The sequence below is a fragment of the Triturus cristatus genome, chromosome 4_1, assembly GCF_964204655.1.
Source record: "Triturus cristatus chromosome 4_1, aTriCri1.1, whole genome shotgun sequence".
In the NCBI taxonomy this organism is placed as follows: domain Eukaryota; kingdom Metazoa; phylum Chordata; class Amphibia; order Caudata; family Salamandridae; genus Triturus; species Triturus cristatus.
The window spans coordinates 1312097801-1312110884 of record NC_140585.1 but is presented as its reverse complement, the minus strand read 5'-3'; positions in this window follow the sequence as shown (position 1 = coordinate 1312110884).

Below are 13084 nucleotides of genomic sequence, written 5' to 3'. Positions count from 1 at the left end.
GGTAATAGAAAATGTGACCCCCCTTGCTACTGATATGAGAAAATCACTTAGGAAAATTGACAATCTACACTTAACTATTGTGGGACGATGCAATGTCTTAAAAATGACATATTTCCCCAAACTACTTAATTTTTTTTGTACAATCCCACTTGTTTATAATAGTCATATACTTTTAGTTTTGAACACATTTTCTCTCAGTTCATCTGGGCATACACACAGCCGAGAAGGGCCTTTAATTTTCTTTCCTTATCTAGGGAAAGGGGAGGCTGGGCTCTTCCCAATTTAAAATTATATTATTGGGCTGCTTCCCTACAACACTGTTGTGAACTAATGCATGAGGATTATATCTTAAGCATGTCAGGCCTGCCCTCTCCCTATTTTTTGCTCTTAGGGGAAAACGTAAGTGGGTGTCTGTGGCGCCATTTGGAATATAGTTATTATAAGCGAGTTAAATTTAAGACGATGATTAGTGCCTATCAGGTTTTTTGTAATATTCGCAAAGTATTTGGAATCGCTAAGCTAAATCATTATACCCCCATAAGAAACAATGATAACCTGCCATTAATATTTAAAAGTGCATATCTGCAACAATGGCATCTTGTGGGTATTTGTAGATTAGGAGACCTGTATAGCGCTGGCCATATTCGGTCATTTGAAGCGCTGAAAACTGGTTATAATTTGAATAATAATCAGACATTTCAGTATAATGCTATCACGAATTATTTATTAAATAAAACTGGGGGGTCCGCCGGGTCTGCAGTGGTAGGCCTTATAGACAAACTGCTTGGCTATAAATTACCGAGGATAGGAGATATCTACTGCATATTGAATGAACAAAGACCAGATGATCTAAGTAAAATAGACGCTAAATGGCAGCTGAAATTAAATACTTCACCTAACGCTTTTTGCTCCGCCTTGAGCCTATCACGAACATATTTGCTATCCCCTAAATTACAAGTGCAATTCTATAAGACGGGATATTTTAAGTATATAACCCCCAATAGGATTGCCAAATGGGCAATCGGTCTTGGAACTACTTGTCCTCGGTGTACAGAATTTAGTGTGGATTCTGTGCATATTATTGCTATATGCCCAAAACTTGAGCCACTACTGAAAGAGGTAAAATTGTTTTTAAGTAGAATCCTCTCTTCAGATATTCAACTTATGCCAACTACTATCATGCTAGGGCTATATGATCGACTTGATCTTAAAGAAGGGGGCGCACTGCTGTTCGTCGCCATGACTAACCTGCGGATATGCATTGCTATGCATTTGAAAGATCTGAATCCCCCTTCTTTCGGCCAATGGCAAACTAGATTTCTTGCCACTTATAGGTTGGAGAGAGCAATCTACGCTAAAAAGGGAAGAAGGGCAAGAGAAAAGTGCCTGGTGGTTTGGGACCCTTTGACTAGATGGCTAGACACTCTGAATACTTAAGATGTATAATGAATTGTTTTGCATGTTTGATTCCTTCCTTCCTCTCTCCCCTGCTCCCCGTTTGGCCTCTCTATGTCTCTGCTCTCCTTTCCTTGATAAGATAGATATCTTTTACTATTTTTTGTTGTTGTTAATATATAGATAACATTGAAATTTGTATTTACATCGAATGACTGTGCCTTAATCCTTGTAAACATAATATGCCCCTTTTATACATTCTTTTTTTTTCTCTTGCACCCGGGGTGGGGGGGGGGGTGTTGTTAAAAGATGAATTAATTGACTTGTGTTGGTAAAGTAAAATAAAAAAATAAAAAATTCAAATTAAAAATAAATAAAAAAAGAGGTGCAGACTGCTGAAACAAATATGGCTCCAGAGTTGTCAAGAATGACCACGTACTGCATGGACTCTAGTGTTGTTATAAATGCTGGTGAGCAGTGTCTTACAACTATTAGCAATGTTGCAAAACAGCATACATGCTATTTTTTTCTCCTTTAATTTTCCTGCTGTACCAGTTGCCATTATTGTTATTGAAATAAAAAACAAAGTAAAACTTTATGAAGTAAGCATTACAATTTTTTTTTTCCTTTTGTAGCCACTTTTTACAGTTAAAAAAAGTATGTATACATGTTGGAATTAGTGTATGACTGGTGTATGGATGATTGAATAAATGCATTACTGGTGCATGAATGTTACAATGAGTACAGCAGTGGGGCCTGAGTGAATCTATGAGTGCATAAGTAGTGCCTGAGAGTTTAGATGAGTGCAAAGGTGGTGCCTGAGTGAATGGATGAGTGCAACAGTAGTGCCTGACTGAATGGATGACTATATAGATAATGGCTGGGTACATGAATTAGTACATGGGTAGTGCCTGGGTGAATGGATAAGTGCATGGGTTTTGCCTGGGTGAATAGATGAGTGCATGGGTAGTAGCTGCGTGACTCGATGAGTAGAGGGGTAGTGCCTGGGTAATTTGATGTGTGCCTGGGCAGTGGCTGGGTGAATAGACGAGTACATGGGCAGTGTCTAAGTAAATGGATGAGTGCATTGTAGTGCATGACTGAATGGATGAGAGCAAGGGTAATGCGTGGGTGACTGGATGAGTGCATGCATAGTGCCTAAGTGAACAGATGAGTGCAAGTGTAGTGCCTTGGTGATAGGAAGCATCCATGGGTAGTGCCTGGGTGAATGGATGGGTGTGTGGGTAGTGTCTGAGTGAATAGATGAGTGCATGTGTACTGGTTGAGTGATTCAATATTTGCACTGTTAGTGCCTGGGTCAATGCATGAGTACATGGTAGTGCATGAGTGAATGGAAGAGTGCAAGTGTAGTGTCAGGGTCATTGGAAGAGTGTATGATAGTGCCTGGGTGAATGAATGAACACATAGGAAGTACCTGAGTGAATGGATAAGTGGGAGGTTAGTGCCTGGATGATTGGATGTATGCATTGGTAGTGTCTGGGTGAATGGATGAATGCATGGATAATGCCTGAGTGAATGAATGAGTGCATGGGTAGTGCCTGGGTCATGGGATGAATGTATGGGTAGTGCCTGAGTGAATATATGAGCACATGCATACTGTCTGAGTGAATGGGTGAGTGCAAGGGTAGTGCCTGGGTGATTGGATGTACACATGGGTAGTGCCTAGGGTGAATTGATGTGTGCATGGATAATGCCTGAGTGAATGGATGAATGCATGGGCAGTGCTTGCGTTAATGGATGAGTGCAAGTATAGTGCCTGGGTGATTGTGTGAGTGCATGGATAGTGCCTGGGTGATTGCAAAAATGTATGAATTGTTCCTGGATAATTGGATGAGTGCATTGGTACTGCCGGGGTGTATGGATGAGTACATGAGTAGTGGTGGTGTGAGTGGATGAGTGCATGGATAGTGCCTCAGTGTATGTATGAGTACATGGGTAGTGCCTAGTTGAATGTATGAGTAAAAGAGTAGTACCTGGGTGAGTGAGTGAGAGAATGGGTAGTACCTCAATGTAGGGATGAGTGCATGGATAGTGCCTAGTTGAATTAATGAGTAGTAGTACCTGGGTGAGTGAATGTGTGTATGGGTAGTTCTGGGTGAATTGATGAGTGCATGGGTAGTGTCTGAGTAAATGGATGAGAGCATATATGCTGCATGAGTGAATGAATGAGTGCAAGGGTAGTGCCTGAGTGATTGAATGAGTGCATGGGTAGTGGCTATGTAAATAAATGAATGAATGTGTAGTGCCTAAATGAATGGATGCATGCAAAGGTAGTTCCTGGATGATTGTGTGAGTGCATGGGTAGTGCCTGGGTGATGTGAAGAATGTATGTGTAGTGGCTGGGAGATTGGATGAGTGCATCAGTACTGCCTAGATGACTGGATGAGTTCATCAGTACTGCCTGGGGGATTGAATGAGACCATGAGTAGTGACTGGGTGAGTGGATGAGTGTATGGTTAACACCTCAGTGAATGGATGTGTGCATGGATAATGCCTAGGTGATTGGGAGAGTGCATAAATAGTGCCTGAGCGAATGGATGAGTGCATGGGTACTCTTTGGGTGATTGGATGAGTGCATGGGTAGTGCCTGAGTGAATGGATGAGCACATGTGTAGTGCCTCGGTGAATGGATGAGTACAAGGGTACGGCCTGGGTGATCGGATATGTGCATGGGTAGTGCCTGGTTAAATGAATGAGTGCATTTGTGGTGTATGGGTGATTGGATATTTGTATGGTAGTACCTGGGTGAATAGATGAGTGCATGGGTAGTACATGAGTGATTGGATCAGTGAAAGGGTAGTGGCTAAGTAAAGGAATGAGTGGGAGGGTAACACCCGTGTTTTTGGATGAATTCAAGGTAGTGCCTGGGTAATTACCTGAGTGCAAGGGTAGTGCTTGGATAATAAGTGAGTGCATATAGAGTGCCTGGGTGATTGGTTGAATGAATGCATAGTGTCTGCATGACTGGGTGAGTGCATGTATAGTGCCTGGGTGAATGGATGAGCACAAGTGTAGTACCTCAGTGAAAGGATGCATGCAAGTGTAGGGCCTGGGTGAATGGATGAGTCCATGGGTAGTGCCTGAGTGAATGGATGCATGCAAGGGTAGCACCTGGACAATTGTGTGAGTGCATGGGTAGTGCATGGGTGATTGGAAGAATGTACGAATAGTGCCTGCGTGATTGGATGAGTGCATTGGGTAAATATATGGATACTGCCTGCTTGATTGGATGAGTATATGGATAGTGCCTGGTCAATTGGATGAGTGCATGGGTACTGCCTGGGTGATTGGATGAGTCTATGAGTAGTGCCTGCATGAGTGCCGGAGTAGAGCATCGGTGAATTGATGAGTGCATACATAGTGTCTGGGTGTTTGGATAGTGCATAGATAACACCTGGGTGAGTGGATGAGTGCATGAATAGTGATTGTAGTACCTGAGTGACTGAATGACTGCTTGGGTAGTGGCTGGGAGATGGGATGCGTACAAGAGTAGTAACTCAATGAATCCATCACTAGAATAGTAATTTGACACACGTAATATATCTCGACCTCCAACCACTGTGAGAAAATAGAAGGAGACAAACATGTATAAGAATTTCATTTCGAACATTAGGCAACCAAACAAAATACACAGTTTTTTAAGCAAAACTTTAATTCAACATAGACAAATGTATTACAGATTTTTCCTATTTTCAGCTTTCATACGTGTTCACTTTCAACAGTGCTTTGTATGAAGACTCATCAGGAAACAGTGGGAAAAAACAATCACTGGATTGTAAAAAAAAACAAATTTGCACAGTAGATCATTATAACTATATCTTATTGTTCACTGCACTCACTACAAGTTTTTTAATACTGGCTTGCTGATAGGTTACTACCTTAATGAAAGCAACTATATGTAAAAATTGTTTTTGATAATTTATATCTTGCACAAAATGTCTAAAAATTATAAAGCAGTCTTACATTTTGCATATCCTTATGTAAACATCATCTGTTATGTCAAATGATGTTAGTCCAAGTATGAAAAACATAACTCATAGTTCTACGTAGAAGTTGCTGTAGCAGAAACAAAAGGGGACAAAAGTGGTGAAGAGACTCTTCACATGCAACTTAAGGCTACTAGCATCATAGTACCTTCATTTACTTTTTCTCTGTAGTAACACAATGTAGTCCTCAAATATTTATAAATTCCTTTCCTGCACTTAAAAAGAGTCCTTCATTTCTAACAGCTTGCTGTAGACAATAAAACCATCAGGCCGAATAATGTCCCAGAAACACATAATCTATATACAAGTGAGGTGCCATTTTTATTGCGAGACTTAGGGGAAACACAGATTAGTAGAACAGGTGTTTCTGCCTTTCACATGTAAGACAGTATGTAAAAAAATAGTAATTTTGAACAAAGCCTTCTAATTCACATGCTAGCAATGGTACCCACAAATTTGGAGATGTGCAAATAACCACTATTTCTAAACTCCATATGTTGTTCCCATTTCGGAAATACATAGTTTTCCTTGATCTATTTTTCCTTCTTTATATTTTACCAAATGAATTGCTGTATACCTGGTACAAAATGAAAAAGATTGCAAGGCACAGCTCAGTAATTGGCTCTAGGCACCTTGGGTTCTTGATGAACCTCCAAGTCCTATATATAACAAGAAGGGACCATCAGACGTAACGGTATATTGCTTTTAAAAATATTCCATATTTAGAAGAAGTTACGGTGAAAACACAGACACAAATGGCAGGTTTTTTTTTCAACTCAACTTCAATTTTTTTTTTTATTTCAACTATTATTTTCTATAGGGAAACCTTAAAGGATCTACACAAATAACCTCTTGCTTGCTGGGCCCAATTCTGTGCAGCATAACTCTGTGCAAGGGAGGGGTTCCATGGGTTTGTGGGGGTCTCTACATGCCACTCCCATGGTTCTTAAGATATGTCATGTATCACACCACCGACATCTGTGGTTTACCATGGACATATTCATGTGTCAGTGTAATGCACGTCTTCTATGTCATTACCTACCTAGGGAGGACCAACTGATCCACAATCAGCCACTCCACACACGTAGTAGGAGCACATAACGTAGACTGGTCAGGAGCCTCTCCAAATAAACATCATATTGAAGCCTTCAGCAAACAGAGTAAGAGACTACAAGGTCCAGGGAGCTCTAAGGGCAAAGAGGCGGCACTTGACAATCATCTTTTCTCTCCTCACCTGCAGCCTCCAGCAACACTATATAGCGTGTGGACAGTCCCTATTGTGCGGGAGCCTTCAGCAAACGGAGTCAAGGACTAAGTGGTCCAGGGAGCTCTGAGAGCATATAGGTGGCTCTTGGCAATCATTTTACTTGCCTCGCCTGCAGCCTCCAACAATACTATATAGCACGTGGACAGTCCCTGTGGTGCGCCAATGCCTGGGCAAAGCCTAGGCCAAGGGTGGGCCTGTCTTGCGCCCATCATCACCGGGAAGAGGAAGGGCAGGGCCTTCCAATTTGAGGCTCTCAAGTCTTCTGTTGGTAAGCCCTTGTTTCAAATTTGACATTGGCTCATTCAGTTTCATAGCTATCCATGGGACAGAGCTCAATATACAGAGTACATGTCACCTAAAGCAAAATAGAAAGCTAAGAAGCAGCTATCTGTTTCAAGCTCTGATCATGACTGTAGTTTGCTGCAGCTGTCTGGCTTGATTACCGACTGTTCATGTTCTGGCAAGCCCTGCTCCTCATAGTTGCTTTTTGTTTGGAGAGAATTTGAATCCTTAAGCTGGCTGTAGCTCCATCTGGTTTGCCCATCTTTAGACAATTCTATGTATCGGACACATCCCTCTGAGTGCTGATTGTTTTTTTCTGTTTCTCATCTTCTTCTTAATAAAACGAAGGACTGATCATCCTTTCCAGTAAATCCATTGTCAAAGAGGGGCTTGGCTTGCAAGTGCTGTTGAACATTGGCCCCCAATTCTGTGAAACTAAATGAGACTCTTCACTTAAGCCAGATGGATATATTTGCAGGTTAATGAAATGGGTAAGCATATTTTAATAATAATTGTTTTTATTGTTCCAAATAGTATTGCATATTAACTCTTAGTTTGTAGTGCATTTAGTTCTATATTGTTTCATTTTAGGAATTACTTAAACTTCTCTTTAAGGTTCAATTATATCAATTGCATTGTCGCCAGAAGGAATTAGAAAGTCGAGATGGGGAAAATGCACTGCCCTAAAAAACAAACATGCAAGCCTTTCAACAAGAAAATTCTAGGCCCTTCCACAAATAACTGCACCTTGCAGGATATTGACAACCTCATACAACAGGTAGAAGCAATACTCCACCCTAATGCCAACAACGGTAACACAAAAAAGAAAACTAAGGTTGCTCCAGATGGAGCAGGTAGAACAAAATGTTGTATTCCTCCTCTATTTTGCATGAAAAGACTAACTATATAACCTACTGATTATAATTTTACTAACGGATTGCAGTGTGAAACTAAACTAACCATTTGCATACACCAATTACACGTGGGAAATTGCTTTTTGCATGGCAAATTAACTCTAATAACTAAAATATGTACGCATATTAATAGTAGTACATGTGGTAATAGATATCGCATGATTTATGTTGCTTATGTGATGTTTGCGTTCCTGTTTGGATCCTAAAGGTGAGTATTATCGCTTTAAATGTTGCTATATGCTAGGAAAATACTAATACATAAAGGGATTAGTGAGGGGTTAACATTAGAATCATCATTTCTTTGTATTAATTATTCTTTTGTGTTTGTTTCGCTTAAGTTGGCATTTGGGCCTACCTAAAAATGGCATCCGAAATCGAGTTCAGAAGTGGCCACCGTCTCGTGTGCGCGATGCCTACTGCGCAGACTCGTATGGCTCAGTGAACTTCCTGACAACCTCGGTTCACCATGTTCCTGGTCAAGGATAGGATCTTGGTGAACTGTCAAACTTCAGTCAGTAAAAACTGGTATAAATGAAAAATTGGGACATGCAAGCAAACCTTAAACATTGTTGCATAAGGGCAACATCAGCTACGGAAATGAACCAGCAAAATCCATGGGAACCTAATAGAATAAAAATCGGATGTTTTCCAATCAGCCAATAACAACTTTCCGTCGCCTAAAAATGTTTCATATTATCCCGAAATTTATTATAAAAGAACAGTAGAATAGGGAGGGGCATCTCCCATTCCCCATTTTCTTGACAAGCGTATTGCATTTGGCGGTTTCGATGACTGCACACCCTCTTTGACCCCACAGGCGATGACAGATGCTTGCACGATTTCTGGTCCTTTGGAGAGCTTTGGGACTGTAACGTGCTGAGCAAAGAACTTTTGGACTTTGAGCTTTGGCTTACTTTATTTGGACAATTAACGGCTAAATTTGGTTATGCAGAGCCAAATGAATTAGAGAAAAATCCAGATAGCAAGAATTGGTAAATATAAATGTCCTGCGATCTGTATTACTTGACTACATTTCTAAACTTCTAAACTTTGATTAATCATAAATGTCGAAATTATTTGCAAACAATATTTAGATAAACAAATATTTGATTAACAGAAATTATGAGTTTGTGGTTTTTCGATAAAGAGAATAAGGGATTCTGAGTCTTAAAATGTGTTTTAGCTGGTTCTAAATCACCATCATCCAATCCAACTAATTGGTCTGTCGACCAAGTGGGTGGTGTGCCTTGATGTTTAGGATTAGGAATCTATAGGTGGTGAATGCTAATGTATATTTTGTAAAATAACTTTTCTTCCCTATATGTAATAAGGTACCCCCCACATGTCCAGCGCGAAATCATTATCCCTCCTGTGTGCGGACTCATGAGTAAGAGATGTGTGAGTGTTGGTGTTATGGGCCCCACCAATGAATGCATGTGTGAATGAGCTAGCGTGACGTCGGGTCTGCGACGCAGGGAGGATAGCTGTATATATATATATTTTCCCCTTTTTCTCCAGTCTCACGCTGGATCACTCCCTTATTCAATAAAAAAGGAGCCAAAGAGAAACCATTGGACCATAGTGCATCTTAGACAACTAATCTGGCCCCTGACCTAGAGAGTATCTCAGGAACTGCTACCTTAGTTACAGTTGGTAAATGCCCTACTTCTGTAATTTCAATGACACTGACTAAACTTTATTCTAATCAATTTACACTATTGGCTCCATTTAATAGCGAGACTAGGGCAAGGCTCTCTACTTCTACTCCAACTATAATGGCAGATGATAAGAGCGGGGGAGAGGAGTTGGTCTAACAGCTAGCGTGGTTGACCTTGAATCTGGAGAACTGGGTTCGAGTCTCGGCAGTGAGGCCGAACATCCTGTGATTCTGGGCAAATCACTTAATCTCCCTGTGCCTAACAAAAATGAATGTGTCCTCATGTAACGCAACTGGTGCTAAGTAAAGAGCTCTGATACTGGATACCTTTGGGTCAAGTTTGCGCTATATAAAACTGCGTGAAAAAAAAAGAGTGATCACATTAAAGAAGGGACAATTATTACTCTTCTGAGGGCAGAAATCACAGACCTAAGAACCAAGGTGCAATCATTATCAGAACTACATCCGCTAAGGCAAGCCGCTGATAGACTTGAGATAGAGAGTGTTCGATTGTCAACTGGGGTGGATAATTTGGCACCCTAATATTCCGTCAAATAGGCAATTCCATCAAGCACCAAGAGATTCTCCTCTGGGCCCTAGGTATTTAGCAAAGTGAGACACCTGGAAACTTTTGGGGACTCTTTCTGTCAATAGTTGGTGGAGATCATCTATGATTACCATGGTCCCCCAGAGGGATGATCCGGCTTTCATATTGGGTTTGAGATTAGGTGCTACTAATTCATCCCATGGAAGGAAACACTAACATTGTCAATTTAGATCTATTTTAAACAGGAACCCAAACATTACCATTGCTATCCAGCCACATTACCCCCGCACAACCCTATGTGGGTTGGATTAAATCCAAATACTGCTTTAGATGCTAGAAACATCTACATAATAGGTGTCTACAAGGTACAGACAGGGCACAGCACAGGGAAAGTGAAGCTTCATTAATAAATAAGGCCGTTCATTGGATTAGAGATTTTCCGAAATGATATAGTGTAATTCATTCTGACATCCTTAGTGCTATTTGGATTCCATCACCAGATAACAACTTAGATTTCATCAAACTGACACTTGCTCACTAATCCTTTGTGAAGGACTTAGTAACCGCAGACACTCAAAGCTTTCCACCAGCTAATCCTAGGATCCTGTTTAAAACTAATATAAACCTTCGTGAAGAGACCAGAGTGCTTCCAAATATCCTCTCCAACCATTTTTGTTGACTGACTGGACCACACAACTGGATTTGCCCCAAATACCTCTGAGATCCCTTCCCAGCTACGACACAGTGTGACACTGTCAGACACAGCAGTGGATGTGTATTTGTCAAGTTACTTTGCTGTACACAGATGCCTGCTTACGCCCTTCCTGTGCAATGTATCCCCATCTACACACACTGACAGTTGTATGTGCTCAGCCAGTGCCTACAATGCACTGCACTACCAGAGGCCCACCAGGCCACACACCATCTTTGGTTTCTACACACATGCTCCTCTAGAGCGCATCACTTACATTCACTCCCACACCCATGTATCTATTTACAAGCTCAGTGTGCCCCAGAGCTTCACTTTACATGACGTTCCAGAGGCTCACAATGCAGACCCATCTCTGGGAGGCCATGCTAAGCCACATGGATGTAGAGTAAGGCAAGGTAGTGCTTTGCACCGCTTTGCCTTAATCCATACCTATGAGGCCATTCAAAGCCACGCAATGTGGTTTTGCAACACCTCATGCATATGATAGAGAGGTCTGCACTACCGGAGTGTCATTAAAAGTGAGGGTCCGAAGCACAAGCCTCTTGTAACTGAGGCACCATGTGTTTTGCTTGGTATTGTGGGACCTGTAATGCTGGTGACTCATGTTGTACATTTGACAACAAGTGCCAGTTTACAGAGCTGACTATGGACTGGTGCTGCACTTCACATATGGAAGGGAGAAACATGACAGAGCTGGAGTAAGCTGTGCAACATATAACTGGGCAGTGTGACTTACATTTATGTGATGCTTAACAGTATATGACCCACATACCTGCCCTTTGCCCTACACATGGCACAGTAGAGTGCTGGTACTTAGCTAGTTGCACTGCACAAAATGACCTTTTTGACCAAATTACCCCTTGTTGCGACTTACCCTGTAGGTCTGGTTGTTTCTCACGGGCTGCACTGTCTAGTATTGGAACTCCTGCCACCAACTCCTCTGGGAAGACAGTTCCACTAGCTCCTCCAAGGCATCCAGCTTCTCTTGTTGCCCCGGACTTCCTCCTTGGGTCTGCATTGCTGCCTTCAGGTTGTTGACCAGATACTCCTTCATCTTGCGCTTTATGTCGTGCCAGCGTTTTTTTTCTCAAGTCAGTGACTCTCCTCTTTGCTTGTCTGATACAATTGACCTTCTCCGCTGTGGACTTCAACATGGCCTCTTTCTTTCCTAATGGCCATTTTGAGGTGACAAATAGCTGATGTTGGTGGTCTGTCACCTCAATGATTAGGATCTCATTCTCTTCCTCACTGAAATTGCACTTCCTCTTCCTCTGGGAGTCAGTCTGGAAATCCTGGCTGATGCTGGGATTATTGGGGTAATTGTATTGCCTTCTGCTCTCTTCCCGCTCCATGGATGCCTTCAGTCAGTGTAGTTTGGTATTATTTATTTTTAATTTTGCATCATTCCTCATACTTTTTTATGTTACACGTACTGAAAATTGATGCTAAGTTGGTTTGGGTCGCGTTACATGATGCAAATCTGCCTTACAACACTTTATCTGCCAATAAGTCAGTTTTTGCTGCACCATAACGCAAACGCCAGCATAATTTTTGGTTCTTGTAGTCAGAAGCTTATGCCATGGTGTGCTATACTGTAAATATGGTGCATCCATGGTGTTTAGAAATGACATAGCGATGCGCAAGTCATTTTGACTCATTGCTTATGCTACGCAGTAATGAATTGCTTCTTGTAAATGAGGCCCTAAGTTTATACTCATAATGTAGCCCAACTAACAACATACACCAGGTATGTGGTTTTAGGCCAATCCCAGAGATTGCAAATATATCGCTGTGCTCACAGTGTAAGAGTAGACATATAAAGATAATTTTCCATGGTTGGGAGGATTGTCCTATACAATCTGATAGTAATGCTAACTACCTTATTTAGTTGCATCTGCCTAATGATTGCAGTACAATTGCTTCATAATAGACTACGCTAGTTTCATTAAATGTATTGTAGGCTTTCTTTGTGTCTTTCTTATGTTAACTATGGGCATGCATGAGGTAGTAAGTGAGTAACGCAAGGGGAGGATCTGTTTCCACAGTTTCCTTGGGGACTAGAGGGTCATGTTCGAGGTTGTCGAAATCACCTGTCACACTGGGAAGGTTGATAGTTCAGGTGAGGCACTGTGAGCAAGCCAGATTGGGCTGACATGTACTGACATTGTAGAGAGACTCAGTCCCTGCACGCTGATGTCCTGGCGCCCTGACATACAGTTCTGCTTTACCAGCAGATTCCATGCAACAGTACAAAGATTCCTTGTTTAACGCATTAGAGGTAGCTGTACATTGGAATCCAAAAT